The sequence below is a fragment of the Zingiber officinale genome, chromosome 6A (assembly GCF_018446385.1).
Source record: "Zingiber officinale cultivar Zhangliang chromosome 6A, Zo_v1.1, whole genome shotgun sequence".
In the NCBI taxonomy this organism is placed as follows: Eukaryota; Viridiplantae; Streptophyta; class Magnoliopsida; order Zingiberales; family Zingiberaceae; genus Zingiber; species Zingiber officinale.
In genome coordinates, this window is record NC_055997.1 from 90428641 (window position 1) to 90451711 (window position 23071).

At 45.3% G+C, this 23071-nt stretch overlaps 1 non-coding gene across 1 annotated transcript; it reads right to left on the reverse strand.

Annotated features, from left to right (window-relative positions):
- Positions 1-9635: 9635 nt before the first annotated feature.
- Positions 9636-9741, reverse strand: LOC121998824. The gene has a single exon (XR_006116616.1). It is a non-coding gene; the product is annotated as a small nucleolar RNA R71 (small nucleolar RNA).
- Positions 9742-23071: the final 13330 nt, after the last annotated feature.

Below are 23071 nucleotides of genomic sequence, written 5' to 3' on the forward strand. Positions count from 1 at the left end.
TTTTGCTGCCATTGATAAAAAAGGTTTCAATATCAGCATGGTGGGAGCACTTACGGTGCTCATAAGACTGGCAAGGCAAGACCAAGATCAAACATTGGGAGAAGATGAAGAAGAAGATGAAATGTCACTTTCTTCCCTTTTGTTACAATCAAACTTCATTTCAAGGATGATTATAATTTGCCATGGAGGACGATAGCTTCGACGGCCAAGATGATCCAAACGGATTCGAAGATGATTTGAAGAAGAATTTGACCCAGAAGAGTACTAAAATGAAGAAGAGTTTGATGAAGAGGAGCAGGATGAAAAAGATGGAACTTTCTCTGAGCACATACCATCTGATGTGTTGAAACAGGATATTGGTGAAACCTCTCAGCTTGAGGAAAAATTGATAGAAGATAGAGAAGTGCTAGAGCATCACACAGATTCCAAGCTTACAGAAACAAGCTTATCAACAAACAAAATGATTACACTTGTCAAACCATTAAAACCAATATATGTTCCTCTAAAGTTCCTCCCAAAGATGGATGTCAACTTGAGAATGTCGTTTTAAGTTGTGAGAAGCGACAAGTGCATAACTACGTCATCAGTAATAAAAGATATTAAAACCATAGAGATTGGGTTTAAGCACTAGAAACTTAGCATGGTGAATTAGCTAAACCATTAAATGTTGTGAATTTATGCACTAAAGTCAAGAGAGAAGTAAAGAAATGAGAGATCTAGGAAAGAGAGTTGGTCGAGGAAATTTGGTCTAGTGAAGCGTTCTAAGAGTTCGGTTTTGTTGTAATGCTAATTAATATACTATGACTTGTCCATCACTGATCCTCTATTCTTAATGCATATGTATGAAGTCTAACTCAATACCAACACTACCCCGCGATGATCATGTTGGAGTGCTATCTCTAATGGTATCAAATGCCACCAAGTAAGGGGTAACCTAGGAAGTCCGGTTAAAAGAATACTCTTATCACTAAGGCTTCTCAGTCATACATTCATTAGATTATGCAGGACACTTAATAACATTGGATTAGAAATAACCCATTAAGCCTAATTCAATGCTTCCTTGTGGAGAATTATCCTCCCTTTCAAGGCGACACTCTAGATGTCCGGTAAAAGGGACACCCTTGTCACTAGGGTCCCCTGGTCATACGATTTAGAGCATCCCCTTTACGGGGTAAAAAAATCAATACAATCATTCAATAAAACATGATATCTAACCACAAATAATCCACATACACATTTAATCAAATTGATACAAGGCATAAACATATCATACGGATAGGAAAATAGAAAATTCAAAGAGTATACATCAATTACACATCACAACTACTCTCTTAATCCTAGAACAAATGAATATACTCCATGACAAGAGGAGATGAATCCAAAGACATAGAAATTGCAAGCTTAAACCCCCAATCTAAGAAGAAGAGGAAGAAAAGCTTAGTCACGACATCAAGAGGTTTTCAGATCCAATCCTATGCTTTCGGAGTTGAAGGACAGGACGGAATTGGCTTCGGATCATCAATCAGAGGATGAAGGATGAGTAGATCTGGACCAAAATCAGTCTCCCCAAGGGAAGACCTTCCTCCCTTTGAAAAGCGGAAGAACTCCCTTTTTATAGAGCAGGGCACGACCCCAAGCATGGACCGTGTCACAACCGTGCCTTTTGGCATGGGTCGTGTCATGGTTGTGCCTTTTGGCAAGATCACACCTTGAAGCATCTCTAGAAGAAGCACACGGTCGTGTGTTTCCTCATGGCTTGACCTTGATTGAGCTCTGGTTGGGAGACATGGCCTGTGAAACCACACGACCTGCCCTTGAATGAGCTCTGGTGAAAGGGCACGACCATGTCAGGAGGGCACGACCGTGTTAGGGGGCACGACTGTGGTTTTCTTGCTCTTGGGTGAAGGGAGACACGGTCGTGCCAAGGGGCACGACCGGACTCTGTTTTTCTTCTAGGGTCGTTCCGCAGTACACCTTAACTCCATTTTTACTCCAGAAATGCATCCCGTCAACAACAAAACAAGAACGAGCATATCTCCGACAAAAAGTGTAATTATGCTGACATATAATAAAGAGGAGTATAATAACATAGAATATACTTAAAAGATAAATGAATATGCGACAAAGTATACATAAAAGTGTATATAATTTACACACATCATGAAGAATCAGAAAAGTAAGTCGTTGGTGAATGTCAATCACATACTCCAACTAAAGAGATGATCGAGATTGGTTTTTCATATGACCTGAAAAAACCTTTGCAAGGGAGTAAAGTGGTTATTTAATCTGACACTCCAGATGTTCTGTTTCCTGAAAATCACTATAAATCCAAAAATTGTATGGCTGATAACATGGAGTGTCGTGACACGGAGTTGAATGGTAACGATGGAATAACAACCCCATCCTGTCTAACGCTGATGAATCAGTAAGAGAACCGAATAGGTTGGGCCATCAAATTGTATGTCCAAAGAAACTGCACAAGTATCAAAATCTACAGATTTTCTGTTATCTGAGGCTATAGAAGGTGCTAAAGATTGTCTCATCACCTACAAAAACCTCATCGTTGCGTCTGCATCAGACTCTGCTATTAAACTCGACTTTGATCTGAATGAAGGCATCATTGCTGATGATGGATACCAAGTTACTGCAGCTGCTGGTTTTGACATGGACCCTTTCCAAGATTTGATATATTTTTCTGAAAATTTCGGTGCCTCACGTTTAAAGGAAGCCTGCTCGTCCTTTATGGATTTATGGAAGAAGAAGAATGAGAAAGGGGAAAAATACAATCAATCAAGATAATCTATTTGAACTAGTTCTGATTCAAAGGGAGTTAGAAATAGTAAATTATTCGTTACAACCTATGAATTTTATTACTAACAATTGGCATGACCAACATGAAGCTGTAACAAGTACAATTCCTTAGAGTTCCTTTCCTAATTTCTTTACGAGTTAGAAATTGTAGTCAATATTGGGATTTATTTCCTTTCTTTGTGTCTTAAGATTTAGAGTTTATATAAACATGTGTTAGCTATTTGAGTAATTATCGTCGAATATAAAATAAAATATTTTTTTTGAAAAAAATTGGAGGACATCAATTATCTTTTCTTGTCTTCTTCTCAAACCCCCTTCTCGTTAGCCTGCAAGATAATCCTTAATCTGACGTTATATAAATACAATACATTTTTATTAGGTGATAAACCGAGTAAGAGAAAAAAATTCAGATATTAATGATGCTAAATTAATAGAATATGATAACCTTACTTATTTGTTATTTTCCTTATTAATATTTTACATTATGCATATCTCACAATTATAAATTTTCTTTTAAGGTATGCATTTGCATTTAGTTTGATTAGTTGCATGTTTTTGCTTTGATACTGTTGCAATTCATGAACGATAATAGAAGCCAGTTTCATGGCCAAGCTTAGCATGCGAAGCGTGACAATTAGTTACCTCCAAGGTGAAAGCTAATTTATAAATTAGATCCTGTCTTATAAGTTATAGATGTTTCAATAACAATATTAAAGTTACAAATACATGTTACTACTCTTTTAAAGTCAAAAAATTCAAAAACTTATGATTTCTCAAAATTTGAATTGCAATTTAATAGGAAATGAGCTTGTGTCCGATCAAGTTTTAGGGTGCAAAGCTGAACTCAGCTTGCGCCCATAAATTCATAATTTTTAACATATAAAATTGGAAAGACTTGAATTAAAGTAATGAATAAAAAATTACAATTTATCATATTTTGATCACAAGTTAATTTGCATCCATTCTGTAAAAGTAAACTAATATAAAATTCCAGGGCACTTGTTTTTTTATTATAATCTAAGTATCTGTACTTTGGATTCAATTAATTATAGATATACATGGCACATGTTGATTGTGACCCATAACTTCAAGGTTATTATCATTTTTGGATCCACACACCCTTGTTTAGAAAAAAAAAAATCCTATCACTTCCAAATGCATCATAAAAATTAACATTCTAACAACTTGTAACATGGGTCTACGACACTAAGACTATCATAAAAATTGACATTGTAAAATATTGTATTAACTATTATTGTTAATATGATATTTTATTGAACTGCACAAGTAAATTTCAATATTATCCATAAAATGTATTTAACTTTCATAATTCCAAGAACATATATCACATTCCTTGTACTTATGAAATAATTACTTGGATTTACATGCGTGCATCTTTATATTTTACTTTGCCAGTTCAAAAATTTACTGTTCTCCATTTATACTATCAAATTTAGATTTGAGAGCATGGATATATTAAGGAGACTTGTAGGCTGATCCGGTGGTAAGAGCCCGGGACCCCCTAACGAGGGGTCAACGCCACCTGAAGGTCAAAGGGCCAGGTGGTCCGTCGAAGAAGGGTGAGCCGACCGGACGCGTGACAAAAGGGCAGGCCAATCGGCCTGCCCGTACACGTCTGATAGTGAAAGACGCCCTGACAGGGGTCGGGGTTCCGACGCTCAATGAAGTAGTAAATGACCGAGCGGAAGGCCTAAGAGAAGGCAGGACGTAATGGGCGCGCCGGCCGGCTGGCGCCGGGAATTAAGGCCGTCCGGACGACGCTCTTCGCGCCGGTCGGCCGGACGGACGTCCCGGCCGGGCGGTGGGTGAAGGATAGGAACATCTTCTGACAGCCGTCAAGTCCTATGGCTAGGCCATACTCTAAGTCTGACAACAAGGTGTTCTGTTGTCCCATCGAAGACATGATTGAACTGTAGCAGTATGGTGTCAGGTAATCTCTCTGACAAGTACATACCGAGGTATGGGCTACGGACACGTCTGTGCCTCAGTGGACGTGCATTAGTTCTTTCACCGCTCTATATAAAGAGCCTCTTCCTTCGCCGGAGGTACGCATTCTGCAAGCTTTGGAGCCACCTTTTGCTGTCCTCTTACCTGACTTGAGCGTCGGAGGGTCGCCGCCGGGAACCCCTTCCCGGCCCGACTTCTGTACAGGTTCGCCGAAGATTCGTGCGACCCGACGGAGGCCTACACCATCGACTAGGAGTGCACCACGTGCCCAGCGTCCTTTGGTTCGGCGATTTGGACAAGATCAATTTGGCGCCGTCTGTGGGAACGCTCCTGCATCCGATCGGCAGCCATGGACGAGGCTGGACGACAACACTTGGTGACGCTCTCGAACGAGGAACTTGACGCTCTGATCGAGATAAGAGCCGCCAAGCTCGTGGAGCAAAAGCAAAAAGCCACAGCCGAGCGGCTGGAGCAGCAAGCAACATCGGCGTCTGGTGGTCGAGCGGAAGCACCACCGACCACCGTTGCATTTCATCGAGCCCTATTCCGCACCCCTGAAGCCGTACCAGCTCATAGGGATAGGGGATCTTCTTCGGAGGAAATGCCTAGGCGAGATGACAGAAAGGGGAAAGCCCCCCGAGCGGACGCATCTCCCGAGCGGATCAATCGCCAATTCTCAGAGGCTATTCTACGAGACCCTCTGCCAAAGCACTACGCACCTCCGACGATCGGCGAGTACAATGGGACAACCGACCCAGATGATCATCTGGGTAAGTTTGATAATACAGCCACTCTCCATCAATACACAGATGGAGTAAAGTGCCGAGTTTTTCTTACCACTCTCTCGGGATGGGCTCAACGGTGGTTCCAGAGGCTGCAGGACGGATCCATCACAAGCTTCAAGGACTTCCGAACGGCCTTCCTCCACCATTTTGCGAGCAGTCGACACTACCAGAAAACGAGCGTGAGCCTGTTCGCCATCAAGCAAGAAGCCCGTGAATCGCTTCGAGCTTACATCCAGCGGTTCAACCAAATGGCGATGGACATTCCAACGGCCACCTCGGAAACCATGATGAATGCCTTCACACAAGGCCTGGTGGATGGGGATTTCTTCCGATCGCTCATCCGAAAGCCGCCCCGAGACTATGATCACATGCTACACCGAGCGAACAAATACATCAACGTGGAAGAGGCACAAGCGGCTAGGAAAAAAGAAACTCCAACCGAGCGGGCTCCTCCAGCCGAGCGGAAACAGCACGCCGTTCATCAGCCGCCCAGAGGACCAAGGGTTGAAGTAATCCGATCCTCTCATGCCAGGTCCCACGTGCAAGAGGTAGCCGCCGCCCGGCCCAAGCCAAAAAAGAAATGGACCCCGATGTTTTGCTCCTTCCACCGGACGGATATGCACAACACAAGGGATTGTCGAAGTCTTCCCTTCGTGGCTCATCCTGCGCCCCGGAATGCCGGACGACGGTCTCCCTCAGTCGACAGGCAACGGAGAACTCATGACGCCAATCGGACGCGAACTGATAGGCCACAGCAACAGACTCCCGATCGGCACCATTCCCCGAGGAAGGAGAATCGCCGAGCGTCCAGAGAACGGTCTCGACCATCCGCTCGGGAAGAGAAAAATAGAAGCAATACTTCCCGAGGCGAGATCAACGTTATTGCTGGCGGGCCGACCGGAGGAGACTCCAACCGAGCTAGAAAGGCGAGCATCCGGCAGCTCCAGATTCATGCGGTCGGCTGTAGCCAAGAACAAGCGGAAGGACCCGAAATTAGTTTCGGACCCGGGGACTTGGAAGGAGTTGAAGTACCCCATGACGATGCTCTGCTCATCAAAGCGGTAATAGCCAATTACACTACCGTGTATTTGTTGACACAGGTAGCTCAGTCAACATCATATTCAAGAAGGCGTTCGATCAGTTGCAAATTGATCGAGCCGAGCTGCTATCCATGACAACTCCGCTCTATGGGTTCACTGGTAACGAAGTTCAGCCGGTCGGACAGATCCGGCTTGCCACCTCGCTGGGAGAAGAGCCGCTCAGGAGGATAAGAACAACAAACTTCGTGGTAGTCGACTCTCCCTCTTTCTACAATGTCATTTTGGGACGACCGGCTGATGTGCGTAGATTATATACTCTTTTATGCATACTTTGACGCACATCTACTTGTATTTCATTGGCATAATCTATGTTTATTGCACCCTATTTCATTAGAATATCATACTTTCATTATATTCTGTTCGGAGATCTACTCTTTGCTTATTTTGATTGACAGGACGTTTTTTGGAGTAAAAACAGAGTTTAAATGAAGTCTAGAGCTTCCAGAGTGACATGGGCATGCAAAACTATGTTTTCTTCATGTTCTGGCCGTGTAGAACTCACATGGGAGTGTTAAGGCCGTGTAGGGGTCATGTTGGGGCCGTGTGAACTTCACATGGCCGTGTGAAGGCCGTGTGAACCTCACACGGCCGTGTGAACCTCACACGGCCGTGTGAGGTTTTCTGCACTGCAGACTAAAACTAAAACGGCCATAACTTTGTGCTCGGTTGGAGATTTGGGCTGTTCTTTGTACCGGGTTGTAGATAACTTCAAGTTCTGCAACTTAGATGAAGACTTAAACCATAGAAAACCCCATCTTGATGGTGTAAAAGACGCTGAAATGAAGCATTGCAATTTAGAGCTATGACAAGGGTCAGGCAAGGGGGTGTGCAAGGGCCATGCAAGGGGGTGTGACCTCTACACGGCCGTGTGAGGTTTCCAGAGGCCAAGCAGGTGGTGGCCGTGTGCACCACACGGCCGTGTAGCATTTCCAGAGAGCAGGAGGGCCTTGGCCGTGTGCACCACATGGTCGTGCAGCATCGGCAGAGAAGGAACTGGACATGGCCGTGTGGATCTCACACGGCCGTGTCGAGGGGCCGTGTGGCGCTCGATTTCCTCCTCTATTTAAACCTTCCTTCATGAATTGAAAGGGGATCTCTCCCCCTTTGGGAGAAGGCAAGATTTGGTGGTTTCCTCCCATTCTTGGGAGGATTTCTGGGCGATTCTAAGGGAGATCTCGACGATTTCGACTCCGGAGCGAGGATTGGATCCGAAGACGAGGCTTCTTCGTAGATAAGTTTTCTCTTTCCCCCTCTTCTTGATTTCTTGGATTGGGGATTTAAGAAATGCTTGTAATCTCTATTTCTTCGGGTTTTCTTCCTCGATTCATGGAGTAGATATTGTATTCTAGGATTAAGGGAGTATTTGTATGGTGGATTGATGTAATCTCTTATGGATTTGCCATTTTCTTGTTTCAATGACATTGTCTTGCTTGTATCAATTAGATCTTGAATGATTAATGGTGATTTGTGCTTAATTCTCATTCTTGATTGATTGATTGGATTTCTTGTGGACTTTGTAAAGATAAACTCTCACTCGATCATCCGAGGGATCCACGTGACAGGTGCAAGCCCGTGTAAGGACGTTTAAGAGATAATCTTGAAGAGGAAATGGGAATATTCAAGAGAGTAGGATGGATCTTGTGATTAGTTTCTTGTATCTTGATAGATTAATAAGTTGTGGGCTTCTATGTTGATATCCGAGGAAGGCATAGTAATAGGTGCGCTTCTGTGTAAGGACAACGTAGGTTCATATCTAATTAATCATATTTAGATACATTTCTCAGTCCTTAGCCGGTTGTCTATTGCAAGAGAGAACCGGCAACTTTCTACATGTTTGGCAATTGAGGGATAAGAATTGGTGGACGATTTACATTCGAGAAATCCTACAAAGAAACCGAAACTCCTAGAACCTCCTTTATCATAACCCAAAACACTAAATTCTTGTTTGTTGATCTTTAAGATTAGATTTGTTTACCTTACTTTGCTTTTGAAACGATTAGATAGTTGTTTAGCTAATTCGTATTGAGACATTTCTAGTGCTTATTCCAGTCCCTGTGGATACGATAATCTTTTATATTACTTGCGACATTTCCGTACACTTGCAGAGAGCGAACAAGTTTTTGGCGTCGTTGCCGGGGACTGCGCTATAACATTAGGAATTATCAATTGAGTTAGACTAAACATAACTTTTCTTTCTTTCTTTACATTTTCATAGTTGTAACTTTAGAATTCTGTTTCTATAAGCTTTTCTTTTCTTGAATAACATTCTTGACAATTCTTTTTGTTGCAATTCTAATTCTAATTCTAACTTTGCATTCTTGATTTCTCGCACTCTAATCTAACTTTTCTCTGTTTTCTCTTTTGATCTAGTTTCTTTCTTCTTTTCTTTTGTAAATATATCTTGCAATCTTTAGCATATGAATTATTCTAGATATTTTTCTTTTTCCTTTTATCTTTTCTTTCTTGTTTTCATTATGCACTTTCTTTCTTGCAATTTAAATTCTGCATTTGCTTTCTTGCTTTTCATATTGCATTTTATTTCTTGTTTTTGATTCTTGATAATTTTCTTTTTCTTCTTGAATATCCATGAGCACTAACATGTCAAGCAGGCTCATGAGAAATTTTTCTACACCCTTTTCTGCAAGATTTTTATCTCCCATTGTGCAACCTCAAATTGAAGCAGAAAGTTTCCAACTAGACCCAGAGCTAATTTTCATGATACAAGGTCACAAATTTGGAGGAGAAGTATCAGAAAGTCCTTATCTGTATCTTGAAACATTTTTAGAGATTTGTGATTTGGTGAAATGTGAAGGAGTATCAGCAGATGCAGTTCGATTGATGACATTTCCTTTCAGTATCAAGGATAAAGCAAGGACTTGGCTATATTCTCTCTGTCCTCAAAGCATCACAAGTTGGGAACAATTGGAGAAGCAATTTCTGAATCATTTTTTCCCTCCAAGTAGAACGGTGTATATGAGGAATTGCATAACAAATTTTGCTCAGGCATATGGAGAATCATTATTTGAAGCATGGGATAGATTCAAGAGTCTTCAAAGACAGTTCCCTCATCATGATTTTGAAAAATGGTTGATTTTGCACATATTCTATGGGGGAATTTCTTTCTCAGACAAGACTTTATTGGATTCATCAGCTGGAGGTTCTTTTATGGACAAAAGTGTAGATGAAGCTTATTCATTAATTGATCAAGTGACATTGAACCTCCATGAATGGTCGAACAAAAGTTGGATGGAATTTCCCTCAGATATTCAAGAAGTGAAAGCCATAAATGTAAGAGAGCCTGTCAAACAAAATGAAATTCAACCACCTAAAAATGTTGAAATTCACAAGTCACAGAGTGAGGAGTTCAAACATTTAGGGGCAAAGCTTAATAGTATTGTTTCAAAATGGTTTAAAGAAGATCCCCCTCCTACACAGTCAAGATCCAATGAAAAGTGTGATGATGTGGGGTTGAGAAGTGGCAAAAATCATGAAGAACTTCTGAAGAATGACATGTTTAGAATTGAGGAGAAGAATAATAGAAGATCACAAGAACTCAATTCCATTTCTCTAAGAAGTTCCCAAAGGCCAGAAGCACCTTTCCCTCAACGATTAATCACACCAACATTAGATAAGCAAGTTGGACCTCCTCCAAAAGCTCAAAGGGAATTTGGGAAAAAGGGAGTTCAGTCTTTCCCAGGACCTTCACTAAGGGTTCATTTTCCACAAAGGTTAGTGGGGGTCAATGAAAATAAAGACTTCTGCAAATCCTGTGACACTAATATGGTTGAGTGTAGATTTTTAAATATATATGAAGATGAAGATTTTTCAGATGAGGATTTTATTGATAATGTAGTGGTAAATAAGTTTTCAAATCTACCTCAAAATTTTATAAGGTGTTATAGTGACATTGAATTTTCAGATGATGAATGTGATGTGGTAGATCAACTTAAAACTGCAAGTGAAGTTATTGATCCTCTTGTTATTGATTCTCCTATTGAGGACATAGATGTTGGTTTATTTTTTGATATATGTGTTGATGATGATGATATGGAAGAATGTGTAGGGAGCTGTGTTGTGGAAGCAGCATCTCAAGGATCACTACCTTTGTCAAGACAACCCTTAGAGGATCTAAGAATTGATCATGTTGTGGAACAATGTGTAGGGACTTATACAGAGCTAGTAGAGTCTCAAGAATCACCATCATTGATATCATCAACACCTAAGCTAGAGCCAGAACCATCATTTGATTCAGAGGAAGTCACATTTACATGTTTAGAAATTTCAGGTATTTCTCAGCAAAGTAAGGTTAGTATTTCTTGTGATCTTTTGGAAAACTTTATGGAGGTACCTATAATTGGCTTTGTTGGATGTGATTCAGTTTTTATTACTTATTCATCTTATCTTGATATGGTTCTAGCTCTATACTATATAATATGCTTGTGGGAGATTTGTTTTTCTTTTGGATGTGCAGATTTCACATGGGCCAATAATTGGAAGCTCAATCTGAACCGTCTTCGACCACATGAAAAAATTTCCAAGAAGACGAAGATGGAGAGAGTTATACTTTACTTTGTAGCTCCTTTGATGAAAGCTCCCTCCATAATAAGAGCCCTTGGTAGGAGGGTTCTAAAATATCTTACCCCTCCAAGAGCAAGATTTAGATGAATCTAATGAGGTGGTCGAGCTAATGACCTTAAACAAGCGCTTCTTGGGAGGCAACCCAAGTTCATTTTCCTTATTTTCTTTTATGTCTTTAGTTCTCTCATTATAATAAACATGTATCCTCTACTTAATTTTTCTTGTCTATCTTATTGTTGTAGAATTCAAAGTTGTGGAGGAATGTGAGTATTGGATGGAGGAGTATCTTTAAAAACATGAATGTCAACCATTTGGAGCTCATCACTTGGTAACTTCTCTTAAAATCTCCTCCACATTGTTTTTAGTTTTCATTAGGACGATGAAAAATTTAAGTCTGGGGGGATGCATTAGATGCATTTGATTTGCTTTGTTTGTTTTTGTTTTTGCTTATGTCTTGCATTTTGTTTTGATTTTTTGTGGCATACATCTTGAGAACATCAAATCTTCACTTATATGCTTTCTTGGATTCAAGTGAAATGTTAGCATGATTATTGTCTTGATTCATGATGTTCGAATGGTGCTAGTAGTAAACTTTGTGTAGTTCTTTTTTTCTATCTTGGGAAGCATTAATAAGCTAAGAATCTTATGGTGATGAGTTTTAGTTTTGGTTCAACCTTAAGGATTTTATTTTCACTACACTTGTGCTTGATGCTTGAATAGTTGATGTCATTGAAATAGTCATGATTCATCTTGTTTGCTTAGTACTTGGTTTCCATGGTGATTTCTCAACTTTCATTTTGGTTACTGGATGAGGCTCAAATCATTAAAGCTCATTTGGAAAAATCAAAATATCCCAACATGTGTGCTAAAAGTACATTTGTGAATAAGTTTTGCACAATGCAAACACTTAAAAAAAAAAAGAAAAAAAGAGGGATATGAAAATCAGTCACCCCTTTGAGACCGAGTTAGGTTACTGGGGAAATGACTGCTTAGCTTCCCTTGAGATTGAGCACACCTTTGAGACCTTGGGTTAGTTGAGAAATATGAACCAAGTGAATGGTGAGTAAGTGCCTATCACTGGTTACTTGTCTTTCACTGGAAACATTAGGAATTCAAATTTGATGACGACTTGACTAGGACATGGATTGAGACTTGAAGGGTGTTGAGTTACTTTTACACTGTGCACAAGATTCTTATGCTTGAACCATACTTTACTTGTTTCCATGATCACGCTTGTTAATGAAACTTTTTGATAGAATTAGGAAAGTGCACTAGGTTTTATGAATATGTAGTAGAACATATGAATTTAGACTGCAGCATTTTGCTTGAGGACAAGCAAAGGTTTAAGTCTGGGGGTGTGATGTGCGTAGATTATATACTCTTTTATGCATACTTTGATGCACATCTACTTGTATTTCATTGGCATAATCTATGTTTATTGCACCCTATTTCATTAGAATATCATACTTTCATTATATTCTGTTCGGAGATCTACTCTTTGCTTATTTTGATTGACAGGACGTTTTTGGGAGTAAAAACAGAGTTTAAATGAAGTCTAGAGCTTCCAGAGTGACATGGGCATGCAAAACTATGTTTTCTTCATGTTCTGGCCGTGTAGAACTCACATGGGAGTGTTAAGGCCGTGTAGGGGTCATGTTGGGGCCGTGTGAACTTCACATGGCCGTGTGAAGGCCGTGTGAACCTCACACGGCCGTGTGAGGTTTTCTGCACTGCAGACTAAAACTAAAACGGTCATAACTTTGTGCTCGGTTGGAGATTTGGGCTGTTCTTTATACCGGGTTGTAGATAACTTCAAGATCTGCAACTTAGATGAAGACTTCAACCATAGAAAACCCCATCTTGATGGTGTAAAAGACGCTGAAATGAAGCATTGCAATTTAGAGCTATGACAAGGGTCAGGCAAGGGGGTGTGCAAGGGCCATGCAAGGGGGTGTGACCTCTACACGGCCGTGTGAGGTTTCCAGAGGCCAAGCAGGTGGTGGCCGTGTGCACCACACGGCCGTGTAGCATTTCCAGAGAGCAGGAGGGCCTTGGCCGTGTGCACCACACGGCCGTGCAGCATCGGCAGAGAAGGAACTGGACATGGCCGTGTGGATCTCACACGGCCGTGTCGAGGGGCCGTGTGGCGCCCGATTTCCTCCTCTATTTAAACCTTCCTTCATGAATTGAAAGGGGATCTCTCCCCCTTTGGGAGAAGGCAAGATTTGGTGGTTTCCTCCCATTCTTGGGAGGATTTCTGGGCGATTCTAAGGGAGATCTCGACGATTTCGACTCCGGAGCGAGGATTGGATCCGAAGACGAGGCTTCTTCGTAGATAAGTTTTCTCTTTCCCCCTCTTCTTGATTTCTTGGATTGGGGATTTAAGAAATGCTTGTAATCTCTATTTCTTCGGGTTTTCTTCCTCGATTCATGGAGTAGATATTGTATTCTAGGATTAAGGGAGTATTTGTATGGTGGATTGATGTAATCTCTTATGGATTTGCCATTTTCTTATTTCAATGACATTGTCTTGCTTGTATCAATTAGATCTTGAATGATTAATGGTGATTTGTGCTTAATTCTCATTCTTGATTGATTGATTGGATTTCTTGTGGACTTTGTAAAGATAAACTCTCACTCGATCATCCGAGGGATCCACGTGACAGGTGCAAGCCCGTGTAAGGACGTTTAAGAGATAATCTTGAAGAGGAAATGGGAATATTCAAGAGAGTAGGATGGATCTTGTGATTAGTTTCTTGTATCTTGATAGATTAATAAGTTGTGGGCTTCTATGTTGATATCCGAGGAAGGCATAGTAATAGGTGCGCTTCTGTGTAAGGACAACGTAGGTTCATGTCTAATTAATCATATTTAGATACATTTCTCAGTCCTTAGCCGGTTGTCTATTGCAAGAGAGAACCGGCAACTTTCTACATGTTTGGCAATTGAGGGATAAGAATTGGTGGACGATTTACATTCGAGAAATCCTACAAAGAAACCGAAACTCCTAGAACCTCCTTTATCATAACCCAAAACACTAAATTCTTGTTTGTTGATCTTTAAGATTAGATTTGTTTACCTTACTTTGCTTTTGAAACGATTGGATAGTTGTTTAGCTAATTCACATTGAGACATTTCTAGTGCTTATTCCAGTCCCTGTGGATACGATAATCTTTTATATTACTTGTGACATTTCCGTACACTTGCGGAGAGCGAACATCGGCGCTCAGCGAATTTCGAGCGGTCGTCTCAACCTTCCATCAGAAGATCAAGTTCCCAGTGGAGGACAAAGTGGGAGAGGTACGGGGAGATCAGCTAGCTGCTCGGCGATGCTACATCGAGATGGTCCGAGCAGAAGCCAATTCCGCTCGGAAGGCGTCCCGGATTGAGGTAAACGCCATCATCGAAAAGCCACCCTCTTTAATTTATGAAGAAAAAGAGGAAGTGCAGATTCACCCAACCCGATCGGATGCCACGACTTTTATTGCGTCCGATCTGGAGGAGAAACAGAAAGATGAGCTTATCCAATGCCTCCGAAGAAATCATGATGTCTTCATCTGGTCGACACATGAGCTGCCCGGAATTTCGCCGATCATAGCGCAGCACGAGTTGCATGTCTGACCGGACGCTCGGCCAGTGAAGCAAAGAAAAAGGGACTTCAGCGCCGAGCAGAATGCCATCATCCGGGCGGAGGTGAAAAAGCTTTTGAAAGCGGCCATATACGCGAGGTGCAGTTCCCGAGTTGGCTGGCTAACGTATTATTAGTCTCTAAGCCAGGCAACAAGTGGAGAGTGTGCGTTGATTTTCGGGATCTCAACAAAGCTTGCCCGAAAGATTTTTATCCCCTACCCCGGATAGATCAGCTGGTGGACTCTACGGCCGGCTGCGAATTAATCTGTATGCTCGACGCCTACCAGGGCTATCACCAAGTGCCGCTCGCCCGTGAAGATCAAGAAAAGGTTAGCTTCATGACGGCCGACGGCACTTATTGCTATAATGTAATGTCGTTCGGATTGAAGAATGCGGGAGCCACATATCAGCGCTTGATAATAAAGTATTCAGAGAGCAGATCGGGCGGAATCTAGAAGTTTATGTGGACGATATTCTCATTAAGTCCCGCCGAGCGGCCGATCTCTTCAAAGACATGGAGGAAACCTTCCGAACGCTGCGTAAATATGGAGTCAAGCTAAATCCCCAGAAGTGCCTGTTCGGAGCAAAAGGAGGGCGCTTTCTGGGGTACATAGTGACCGAGCGGGGAATCGAAGCAAATCCCAGCAAGGTGAAAGCTCTACAAGATATGCCGCCTCCAAGAAATACAAGAGAAGTGCAGCGTTTGACCGGTCAGATCACCGCTCTGTCCAGGTTCATCTCCAAAACCGCCGACCGGAGCCTTCCTTTTTTCAAGATCTTACGCAAAGCTACAAAATTTTACTGGGACGAAGAATGCGACCGGGCGTTCGAAGATTTGAAGGCATTTCTGAACTCTCTCCCGATATTAGCCAAGCCGACTGCGGGTGAGCCACTTCATATGTACTTGTCTTCAACCGAGCATGCAATCGACTCAGCTTTAGTGAGGTCGAGCGGAGAAGAGTCTGTATATTTCCTTAGCCATATTTTAAAAGATGCTGAATCTCGCTACACTGGGCTCGAGAAGCTGGCTTTCGCTTTGGTACTGGCCACTCGGCGCCTTCGTCCATACTTCCTAGCGCACACGATAATTGTTAAAACTAATAGCTCGCTCGGGCGTGTCCTACTAAATCCAGAGGCATCCGGACGGCTCATCAAATGGATGACGGAATTAAGTGAGTTCGATATCCAATACCAGCCCCGCTCGGCGATCAAAGTGCAATCCTTGGTCGATTTCGTGACTGAGGTGCAAAGGCCGGAGCCGGAAGCTATGTGGAGAATATATGTGGATGGGTCGTCCACTCGGCTCGGAAGCGGGATTGGAATATTGTTGCTCTCCCCTCAAGAAGAAAAGATGCACTTATCCGTCCGGCTGGATTATAAAGCTACCAACAATGAAACAGAATATGAGGCCCTCATAGCTAGCTTGCAGGCTGCTCGGCATGTGGGAGCCGGTCGGGTAACACTTCATTCGGATTCACAGTTGGCCGCTCAGCAGCTCTCTGGTACCTTCGAAATTAATAATGCTCAACTCAAGCTCTACGCTGAAGCCTTCGAAAAGCTCAAAGCCGATTTTAGAGAAGTTATTGTTCAGAAGATGCCCAGAGCAGAAAATCAAGCGGCCAATGAGTTAGCCAAGCTCGCGAGCTCAATAACGCTGATTGCCATTCAGCAGCCAATTGAAAAAGTATTGTTGGTGGCGCATGTCGACCGGATGGCAGGCCTCACGATTCCGAGCGACTGGAGAACACCCATCATAGAGTTCCTCTGCTCGAGCGCCACACCATCCAATGAGTATGAAGCTCAGCTGCTAAGGAGAAGAGCCGGTCGGTTCACACTCATCGGCGATCAGCTTTACAAAAAGGCTTTCTCACGCCCGTTGTTGAAATGCGTGAGCTCGGAGGACTCGGCTTACATCCTCCAAGAAGTACATCAAGGATCGTGCGGAGGGCATCCGGGCGGACGATCGTTGGCCAAGAAGATCCTCCTGGCCAGGTACTTTTGGCCGACTTTACAAGCAGATGCCGCTCGGACCGTGTCGACGTGCCTTTCATGCCAGAAGTACCATAACTTCTACCACCGACCGGCCGAGGAAATGAAGACATCTACAGTCTCGTGTCCGTTCGACCAGTGGGGAATGGATATTGTTGGTCCATTTCCTATGGCGACCGGACAGCGGAAATTTCTACTAGTGGCGGTAGATTATTTTTCCAAGTGGGTGGAGGCCGAGCCGCTAGCCAGGATCACCGAACAAATGGTCAAAAAGTTCATATGGCAACACATCATTTGTCAGTTCGGCATCCCTCGCCGACTGATTTCCGACAACGGACGGCAATTCACATGGAAGGTGCTGGAGGATTGGTGCAAGAGCTATGGCATCGAGCAACACTTCACGTCCGTGGCTTATCCCAAAGCAACGGTCAAGCCGAAGTAGCCAATCGGGAAATTCTTCGTATTCTGCGCGCTCGGCTAGACCATTTGGGAGGAAGTTGGCCGGATGAAGTGCTGGGCGTCTTGTGGGCCATCCGGACAACTCCGAAGGAAGGGACGGGCGTCACACCATTCCATTTGGTGTATTGTGGCGAGGCAGTTATTCCAGTCGAAGTCGGCGTCGAGTCCGTTCGGATTCAGAGTTATGATGATGGCAACGCCGAACGGAGGAACATCGAGTTGGATTTGGTCGACGAGGAGCGAGCCAAGGCGTCCATTCGGCTGATGGCGTACCGGCAGCGGATGAAGCAAAATTACAACCGCCGTGTAATCCCCAGATTATTCCAGGTCGGCGTTCTTGTCTGGAAGAAAGTCAAGCCGGTCGACGATGTCGGCAAGTTAGAAGCTCCCTGGGCGGGTCCCTTCAAGGTTATTGAGAAGCTCCGATCGGGAGCATATTATTTGGAGGATGAAGACGGGCGGCAGCTGGATCGACCGTGGAGTGCGAATCATCTCCAGCCTTATCGAGCGGGGTGAAAGGTGCACGAATGTAAATCATTTTTGTATATGTTAGTTGTCCATGTCCTTGTAATGCAAGAAGCAAAAATTAATTCAAAGGATGGCCAAGGGTTTCGCCGATCAACAGTGTCGAAGTTAGCCGTAAAGGCCGTCGAGCTCCGACGTTAAATATCGAGAGACGAGCCGGCGTCTATAAACGTCCGAGCGGAAGGCCGTCGAGCTCCGACGTTAAATATCGAGAGACGAGCCGGTGTCTATAAACGTCTGAGCGGAGGATCGTCGAGCTCCGACGTTAAATATCGAGAGACGAGCCGGCGTCTATAAACGTCCGAGCGGAAGACCGTCGAGCTCCGACGTTAAATATCGAGAGACGAGCCGGCGTCTATAAACGTCCGAGCGGAAGACCGTCGAGCTCCGACGTTAAATATCGAGAGACAAGCCGGCGTCTATAAACGTCCGAGCGGAGGACCGTCGAGCTCCGACGTTAAATATCAAGAGACGAGTCGGCGTCTATAAACGTCCGAGCGGAAGACCGTCGAGCTCCGACGTTAAATATCGAGAGAGCGGCGTCTATAAACCGTCCGGCGGAAGACCGTCGAGCTCCGGCGTTAAATATCGAGAGACGAGCCGGCTATAAGCGTCCGAGCGGAAGGCCGTCGAGCTCCGACGTTAAATATCGAGAGATGAGCCGGCATCTATAAACGTCCGAGCGGAAGGCCGTCGAGCTCCGACGTTAAATATCGAGAGACGAGCCGGTGTCTATAAACGTCCGAGTGGAAGGCCGTTGAGCTCCGACGTTAAATATCGAGAGACGGGCAGGCGTCTATAAATGTCCGAGCGGAAGGCCGTCGAGCTCCGACGTTAAATATCGAGAGATGAGCCGGCGTCTATAAACGTCCAAGCGGAAGGCCGTCGAGCTCCGACGTTAAATATCGAGAGACGAGCCGGCGTCTATAAACATCCGAGCGGAGGACCGTCGAGCTCCGACGTTAAATATCGAGAGACGGGCCGACGTCTATAAACGTCCGAGCGGAAGGCCGTTGAGCTCCGACGTTAAATATCCTGAGACGAGCCGGCGTCTATAAACGTCCGAGCGGATAGCCATTCACATGATACGATCAACGACAGCCTGGTCGTTGAGACCAACATACGGCTGAGCGGCTCGCTTATCAAATGTGTACGGAAAACCCCTTTGGGGGTAAGGCATAGAGCAAAAGTTGGTCAGTAGAAGTTAAAAGATATTAGCGTGTAAACGCCGAGCGGATTCGTTAGAACGCCGAGCGGCTGCTCAGTCGCATGATAAAAGACATTAAAAACAATCGACTTGTCTGGTAGAATGTGGTGTCGAGCGGAAGAGTTTTAAAGAACACTTCAATCGTGACGAGAGAAAAATTTCTTGCCAAACAGAAGTTGAAGGAATAGAAAAGATTATCTATTATATACTGGGTGAACCAAACAAGTTGGGTCGAACGGCTGAAATACAAAAAAGTTCATACACAGAAAAAACGCTTATCACGCGTCAAAGTCAAAAATAGTGTCAGGGATGGCGTCCATCACGGTCGCGAGGTCCTCGGGGGGGATGGCCAGCTCGGCAGGCAGGTGGCCCTTGGTCTTCAAGTAATCCACCGCCGCCTTGATCACTTCTTCGAAAGTGAGGGATATCTTGTCGGTGAACTTCCCTCCGAAATCTTCCAAGCAGAGATACGCCTTCCTCACTTCGTCAGAACGGGCCGACTCCCCCTCTTGATATTCTTTGAGCGTGGTGTGGGCCTCGTCGCTGGCGGCTTGGAGATCCTTCAAGTCTCCATCAAATCTTTGGAGATCGGCCGAGCGGCTCTCCTTCTCGGTAGCCAGCAGAGCATCCAAATCCTTGATGCGTTGCTCCAGCCCTCAGATCTCCACTTTCATCCGGTCCATATCCTCGATGGCCTGGAGCTTCCGGGTGGTCGCCGTCTTGATCTCCTTATCTCGTTGCTTGATCATCGCCTCAAGCCGAACGACCTTGCTCGCCAGATCGGAAGCCCTTTTCCGTTCGGCTTCCAGTGATTTTTTGGCCTTCTCCAGAGCGGCCGTCGATTGTTGGTTGTCCCCGGTGGCTTTAAGTTTTCTCAGTTAGTCCTCCAGCTCGGCCAACCGATTGCTAATGGCAATCTGCTCCACCCAGTTCTACGAGCAAAGGTGAATAGGTTAAAAACTTAATTCAACTACACGAATAAAGAAGAAGAGCATACCCCGGTGGCCTGTTGGAGGTTGCTGTTGCCGAGTTGCCCAGGAGTCATCTCTTTTATGCGACGCCGAGCGTCCTCCCAAGCTTTTGCAAGGTGGCCCGTCAAGGTGATCTGCTGCTCGGGGACCACTGGCCGATCAGTAGCGGCCATGTATTTCTCTGAGGGGAGGCGCAGAATGGTCTTAATTAAATTCGAGCCGCTCAGCTCGCTCTGAGAGGCATCGGCCTTACCGGTGGACGAGGAGGGAAGGTCGCCCAAACGCCTGATACGGCGCAGAGTTCTAGAAGGGCTGGATGGCGGCACCTCAGAGCTGGCCCTCGGAGAGCCATGTGGGGTCGGACTACTCTCGAGAGAAATCGTCCCGGACAACATTGGAGCATCCGCGCCCCGCTCGGGCGGTGGCTCATCAAGTGGAGTGGAGGCAGACGCAGATTCCGGTCGGCGGCGCTTCCGAGTGACTAGCGGAATATCGTCGGCCGAACGGCCCTCCACCTCAGCTTGGGTAGGAGGTTCTGTGTCGCCCGCTGCCTCCTCGAGGGAGGCAGTAGCTGCTGCGGCTTCAGGGGCATTCTGAGGCCCCTCACTTGCTTCGTCGGTCGGATCACCAAGTCCCCGCTCGGCGACCTCTTTGTTCGTCACCGCCTCAATCTGAGCGGCTTTCAACTTGAGCTTCTCAGTCGCCTTGGCGCGCCACATGACTTCAGCTACAGAAGCAAAAAATAAATCAGTTAGAACAAAACAAACGGGAAGATAAGGGAACTTACTCATACTGCAGGGCAGATCGGCTGTGGTAGAGGACAAGCCAAATATGTGCATTACTCCCGGAAGGAGCAGCTTGTCAATATGATAACGCTGACCAACCAGCCGTTCGGCTGCATGTAGGTAGGCCGCGTTGCCTCTAAATTTGCCGAGCTCCGGCTGCGCTGGCATCGCCGTCTGCCACTTGATACGAAAAGTTGGCCACTCGGGAAAACGTATATAGAAAAAGTGCTCCTTCCAGTGTTTGTTGGAGCTCGGCATGCCGTCGAAGAGGACGAAACCTATCCTAGATTGAAAAACAAAAGTTCCCCACTCGGCCTGCTTGGGATAGTAGAAGTAGTGAAAAATTTTTGGGTCTAAGGGGATGCCGTTCAGTTTGAACAAAACTATTACTCCGCTCAGCAGCCTAATAGAGTTGGGAACTACCTGGCCGAGCGGAATGCGGAAGTAATTGCAGACTTGCAGGAAAAATTCATGGGGTGGGAAGCGTAGTCCGGCCAGAAATTGGTCTCGGAAAAAAAGAACTGTGCCGATCGGCGGTTCATGAGGCCGATCGGCCGGTGTGGCTAATACTATTTGGTGGTCGGAAGGAATGTCGTAAGTCCGAGCAAGACGCAACGCGTCCTCCTCGTCAAAACGACTTTCCATGGTCGAATACCAAAGACCTGGAGCACCGCCGGTTGACTGCGAAGTACTAGTCATGATCGAAGGACAGGAATGCGGGACAAAAGGGGAAGGTTCAAGCAAGGAATGGAGGAAAACTGACTGAAGGAAATGATTAACAGCAAGAAGAAAACGTTGGGAACGAGAAAGATGGTCTTACGAGCAAGAAAGATGATCGACGGGGGCCTGGGGTTGCCGAAGAGTTGAGGGGCGAGGTCGCCGGAGAGAAAAACGGGCAGAGGAGCGCCGGAGGAGGAGGAACCAACAATGCGGCGGAAACGGAGTCGTGGGCTTTATATTGCCGCCCGGGAGCAACCTCCACCGTCCGATCCAGGTCGTTGTTAATGAGGTCATCATCCAGCCGTTCATTTCAAACGGCGGCTGTCCCATCGGAAGTGACGCCACCGCCATACGCTGACAAACGCACGATCGCCACGTGTCAGCAGGATATTGGCCGCATTTAATGAGCTCCCCTTACCGTGCGCAGCGCACGTGATGGATAATAGGGGAGAGCATCGGACATGGATTCCAAGAAAAACACAAGGCATGGGCAAGATACCGCCGAACGGATGAGCATCCTTACGCCTGGCCGAGCGGCCCAATGCAGCAATCATTGCTCAGTCAGATCGGCAGTCCAGTCAGTCGGACTTCGCCTCCTTCGACTAGACTTGAGGGGGAGGCAAGTGATCCGGTGATAAGAGCCCGGGACCCCCTAACGAGGGGTCAACGCCACGTGGAGGTCAAAGGGCCAGGTGGTCCATAGAAGAAGGGTGAGCCGACCGGACGAGTGACAAAAGGGCAGGCCGATCGGCCTGCCCGTACACGTCTGATAGTGAAAGACGCCCTGACAGGGGTCGGGTTTCCTACGCTCAATGAAGTAGTAAATGACCGAGCGGAAGGCCTAAGAGAAGGCAGGACGTAATGGGCGCACCGGCCGGCTGGCGCCGGGAATTAAAGCCGTCCGGACGACGCTCTTCGCGCCGGTCGGCCTAACGGACGTCCCGGCCGGGCGGTGGGTGAAGGATAGGAACATTTTCTGACAGCCGTCAAGTCCTATGGCTAGGCCATACTCTAAGTCTGACAACAAGGTGTTCTGTTGTCCCATCGAAGACATGATTGAACTGTAGCAGTATGGTGTCAGGTAAGCTCTCTGACAGGTACATACCGAGGTATGGGCTGCGGACACGTCTGCGCCTCGATGGACGTGCATTAGTTCTTTCACCGCTCTATATAAAGAGCCTCTTCCTTCGCCGGAGGTACGCATTCTGCAAGCTTTGGAGCCACCTTTTGCTGTCCGCTTACCTGACTTGAGCGTCGGAGGGTCGCCGTCGGGAACCCCTTCCCGGCCCAACTTCTGTGCAGGTTCGCCGGAGATTCGTGCGACCCGACGGAGGCCTACACCATCGACTAGGAGTGCGCCACGTGCCCAGCGTCCTTTGGTTCGGCGATTCGGACAGGATCATAGGCATATGCTAATTTTGTTTTAAAGTGATTCGGAGTTTTCTAAGTTTATAGTAATTTAGACAACATTGACTAATGGAGCTACACCATTTAAAAATTAGTTTTTTAGAACTAGGGAAGTCTCATTAATTCACTATTCTTT